The sequence below is a fragment of the Mastomys coucha genome, unplaced genomic scaffold, assembly GCF_008632895.1.
Source record: "Mastomys coucha isolate ucsf_1 unplaced genomic scaffold, UCSF_Mcou_1 pScaffold23, whole genome shotgun sequence".
NCBI lineage: Eukaryota > Metazoa > Chordata > Mammalia > Rodentia > Muridae > Mastomys > Mastomys coucha.
The window spans coordinates 76392526-76398041 of record NW_022196906.1 but is presented as its reverse complement, the minus strand read 5'-3'; positions in this window follow the sequence as shown (position 1 = coordinate 76398041).

The following is a 5516-nucleotide window of genomic DNA, read 5'->3' as shown; positions in this document are numbered from 1 at the left end:
AATACTATTGCTTTACAAAACTACAAAGCCAACATACTACAATAGAACTCTAAATTAGTTTCTATGTCAGCATGTTTTAAAAAAGAAAACTTGGAATTAAAATGAATTAAACTGGATTTTAAACAACTCCTCATAGTAAATAATCTAGAGTAAGATTTTTTTTTTAAAAAAATAGTTTTACAAGTACTCTATTTTATATTCATAAGTGCTTTGTCTATATGTTTGTTCGTACACTGTGTGCATGCTCATACCTGCAGAAGTTGGAAAGGGCATCAGATGCCCTGGAATTGGAATTACAAAAGGTTGTGAGCCATCATAGGAGTACTGAGAACAAAATCCAGATCCTCTCCAAGAGCAATAAGTGCTCTTAACCAACAAGCCATCTCTCCAGCCCCACGTAAGATATTTAAGAATAATGATTTCCATTAAAAATAATGTTTTAGGTTGGTGAGATGGCTTGCTCCATAAAGGAATTTGCCACTAAGCTGATAACCTGAGTTTGATCCCTTTGACCCTCATGGTGGAAGAAGGGAGCCATGACCTGCAAGCTATCTCTAGCCTCCACACCTCTCCAATGCCCAAACTGAAACTCTTCTCACTGGGTGTGATGACACAGACCCGTACAGTCACTCATTCAGTCAGGTGGAGACATGATGATCAGGAAGTCAAGAACACCTTGTGCTACACAGTAAATTTCAGATTAGCTTCATAAGAGCTTTTCTAAAAGAGATAACAGAACCTAATCATGAGTCTCACTTTTTTACATATGAATTGTAGTTTCTATTAAAACTTTCCAGTTTAAACTTCCAAACTTCCAAAGATCACATAAACACTTCTATCATGTTATATTAGAGAAATGTACTAAATTTTTTTTTACGAAATATTTTTACCAAGGACTGCAAAGTCAGTTCTATAACATTTTATGAATTTTGGCTTTTATAGTCAACTTGATTAGATTGATGGGAAAAAACACTCTCACAGGCCCTCTGGCAGTGATTATAGATTTGATATGCTGTATTTGTCAAATATTCCAATATTTCACACACGTTATTAATATTAGCTCAGAATGTAATAGCCCCAGAGAATTGCTTCAGTGACTTTTTTTTCACATAAAGATTTTATGAACTTCAAAGTAAAACTGATATATTTTGGCACTTCCTCCATATTTACATATGAATTTATTGGGGGAGATTATTAGCAATTTAGAATACTTTATGTTAGATGAATTTGTAAGATGTGACATCCCTAAGTATTAATAGTTGTAATTATTTTCTTACCATGTAAATAATGTTACCTTTAAATTAAGTTGATTTTTCCACACTACTTATCTACCACCCCTTCATTATTGCTAGAAATCTAAATTGTGAAGTGATTTGCCAAGGTCATTCTTTAACATTCAATTCAATATTCAAATTAAACAAATGCTGTTGTTTCCAAACACAACACTCAGTGTGATTGCGATAAGCACAAATACATTTCCATAGCCCATTCCACACACACAATTTGGCCATCTCTCCAGAGTGTTTTTCTCTGCTAACAAGAAAAATAAGTGATAATTTCAGTTATAACTTTAATAGCATGCCCCTTAGGGGTCCTTTTTGTCATAGCAGCTCTTAAAATATTATGCGGGAAGGCTACAGTATCTCAGTTACTGTCTAAAGACATTTTATGATATTCTAGGTGAGTGTAAGAAGATCTTAGACAACATTTTGTGCACAAAGTGTTTCTTTTTTTGTATTTTATTTTATTTTTTATTAGATGCTTTCTTTATTTACATGTCATACAATATCTCCTTTCCCAGGTTCTCCTCTAACAGCTAATGGTCAAAATAGATCTTTAAAACACTAAGATGCATACATTCGCTGTGTGTCTCAGAAAGTTTTATGTTTCACTTTGGTGTAAAAATATGTATTTCAAGCTCATAATTACTGTTCTTATTCATATAATAATTCCACACTTGAGTAATAAAAATGCAAGTACTCTAACATCTATGTGTGCTCACTATAGCATTTTAAATCATGTAAGAATACTTTAACAAAATCTATCACACAGAATGGTGAAGTGAACTAAAACTTTCTAAGCATAGAATGTTAGTGTGCAAATCAAAATTACTTCAGGCCATGTGAGGACTATGATTCCCTTCCACAAGGTTGACTGCCTCAAACTCACTGTTACCACAGCCTCTGCCACAAGAGGTAGAGAGAAGTGAGAGAGGAACTAGAAATAACCATGATAGAGTGAGAAATGAAAAAAAAATCAAGAAGCATTGAAGTGTAGAGTTAGTTGTTTGAAAGATTAAAATTTTTGGCAAATTTTTATCTAAATCAAATGAAAAATTACAAGATAATACCGAATTTAATAAGAAAAGAGGTAGAAAGCAGAATATTACAGCAGATGCCAATAAAATCCAATATATATATATATAATCCAATATATATATTATATAATATAATAATATATATTTATTATTTTTGCATACATATATATGTAAAATCTCCAAAACCATTATTTCATGAAATTAGAACATCTAAAGGTGATGGATGAAATTTTTAATGCATCTGACATATACAAATGTTTAACCAAGAAAGATAAACAGATTCAGCACAAGCAATGACTCTGAAAGAGCAATAAAGAAATTCCCTAACAATAACAAACAAACAAAAGACTCATGTCCAGTTAGATTTACGGAAGAACTTTATCAGATCTCTATGATACAGCTAAAGCAAATACTTCTCAAATTATTCTGTAAAGCAGAGGAGAGAATGATTCCAAGTTCTCCATATGAAGCCAGCATTTTACATGGTACCTAAACTGGATCAAACAGAACAACAAAAGTGAAAATTGTAGTCCAGTCTCTGATAAGCACAGATTCAAATATCCTCAATAAAATATTAAAACTGTATTCAAAATCATAAGAAAAAGGTCAGCCACCACAGGAGCTTGAAAATAACTCCAAGGTTACGTGAACTGGATGCTCTTGCAGAGGATCCAGGTTCAATTGATAGCACCAATTCTAGAAGAACTAATATCTTCTTCTGACCCATGCCATCACCAGGAACAGACATAATGGGTACACACACACACACACACACACACACACACACAAGTATAGGCAAAACCTTCATATACAAACAAATTAAAAAAAAAAATCTCTTGAAAAAGTCATCCAACATGATCACCTTGGCCTCATTCCAGAGATCCAGAGATACTTCAATATGTATGTCAATAAATATAACATGTAAATATGCTAAAGAGCAGAATTGCCATGATCATTTCACTAGGTATAGAAAATGTCTGACAAAATACAATATCTCTTCATGGTAAATGTCCCAGAGAAATGAGAAATTCATGAGAGATATCACAATGTAATTAAAGCAATATACAAATCTGTACTGAACATGGATGTGAGGGCTGAAAATGTCCCATCCTAACTGAGGGGTTATTGACAATTAATACCTGTGAGAAAGAAATAGTCAATTCTTTTTGGACATACAACCCCTCTGAGGCTTCCATTCCAACAGTAGATAGTCCTATATCCATGAACATCCTGAGAACTCCAAATAGATTTAAGAGTGCTTCGTTTTGCAAAAATAGAGTCCATTACCCCAAACCACAACTAATGAAAGTGCATACATATGGGGCCCAGTACTAAAGAATAGAGTTACAATGCATCTCCAGGACTTGTTAAACAGGATAATTTTGAAAGAGGAGGCAGAGGAGATGGAGGTGAGGGAGGAGAAGAGGAGAAGAAGAAGAAGGAAAGGGTGTGTTCCAGCTGTACTGTATGAAAGGAAAATAAAGAAAAAGAAAAAAAATTTAAAAGAGGCAGACAAATTGTCAGAGCCAGAGGATCAAGGAGATTGTGTCTATAGTAATCTCAGAAGTTGTGTCTATAGTAATCTCAGAAGCTGTGTCTATAGTAATCTCAGAAGCTGTCCTCATAAGTCTCAACATCACTGCCTAAAATGAAACTGAACAAGGACAATAGATATCCTGAAGTGAGTGGGGAGAGCTGTGACTCCTCAGCCCCACACAAAAAACTGCAGACATGTAAGGAATGCTGTGAGCAGGAGGATTAGTCATCCCCTGTAAAGAACTCACCAACTAGTTATCCCATCACCAATGGTCAGCCATGAAAACGTACATACATATAACATTTTGTAGACTAAGCAGGAAACAATTAAGAGTGGAGAAGAGAGAAAAAAATGAAAAAGGAGGCCATGAATATTAAAGGGTGCAAGCAGGAATATATGAGAGGTTTACAAGGGAGGAAAGAGAAGTGCGGATTTATATAATTATACTATAATCTCAAAGAATAAATAATTAAATAAGTACTTGAATTTTCAAAGGAAAATTTTGTGAGGGGACAAGAAGAGGAGTTGAGGGGACATTTTTGTAGATGGGCTTAATCAGAATATATTATATTGATACATTAAATTCTCAATAAAAAATAAATGTCAATACTTTTGTTCTGAGGGAAACAGTCTAAGAATGTATCAGGGCTGATGAATGAATAAAAATATGAGGTAAACCATGTAAAACTTACATGTAAAGATATACTAGAACCACATTCTATTAATGATATCTTATTTTGAGGGGATGATCACGTTATTTTGAGTGGATGATCATCTTATTTTTTGTGGATGATCATGATTTCCTTATTTATACTTGTTTGGATTATGAATTGAATGTAATTTGATGTGAATTTAATCCATAGTCAAAAACATACTACATTTTGAAAATTACCATTGCACTTAATATAAACTTAATAGATCTTTTTATTATTATTTATATTTGAAGGAGGTAACCTCTATGAATATATATAGTATTGCTTTTTTCTGAATGTAGAAACTGCCAGGCACTACTAAAGAAAATTATAATTACTAATCTTTTTACTAAAGATAATTATAAAGATAATTTTTACTGAAGATAATCATGCTTTCTAGTATATGAACTTCATGAATTCTGAAAAAGGACGTGAGGTTGTGTGAAGCCTATAAAACATGGCATTACTGAAATTCAGAAAATGCAGTCTTATTCCTCTAAATTACTTACATAGTTTACTCTGAAATATTAATCTTGTCTCAAGGACACAATGTGATACTCTCCATTTTAAAATTCATGAAATATAAGAGATTTCAGTGTTTGCAGTGAAAGATCAAGGATTTAAAAACAAAAAAATCCATATTCTATACAAAGAATTATAGATAATTTTGTGGATCCATTGATATGGATCCATTATTAATGTCAACTTAGAAATCTCTTAACTGAGTATCAAGTTCTCTCCACTCCTGTAACAGCTCCTAATACTGACAAGACAATTCACCACTCCTGAAAACTTAGAAGAAACAATTAACTCCTGCACAGTACTGGATGCTATAATGTATCTTTAATTTTTCACAATTATGACTACCCACTGCTTTATCGGTCAAACGCACGTCTTCTATAAATACTATACTTGTTAGAAGAAGCACATTTATGTGTGTGTATATATATATGTATCTATACATATATAA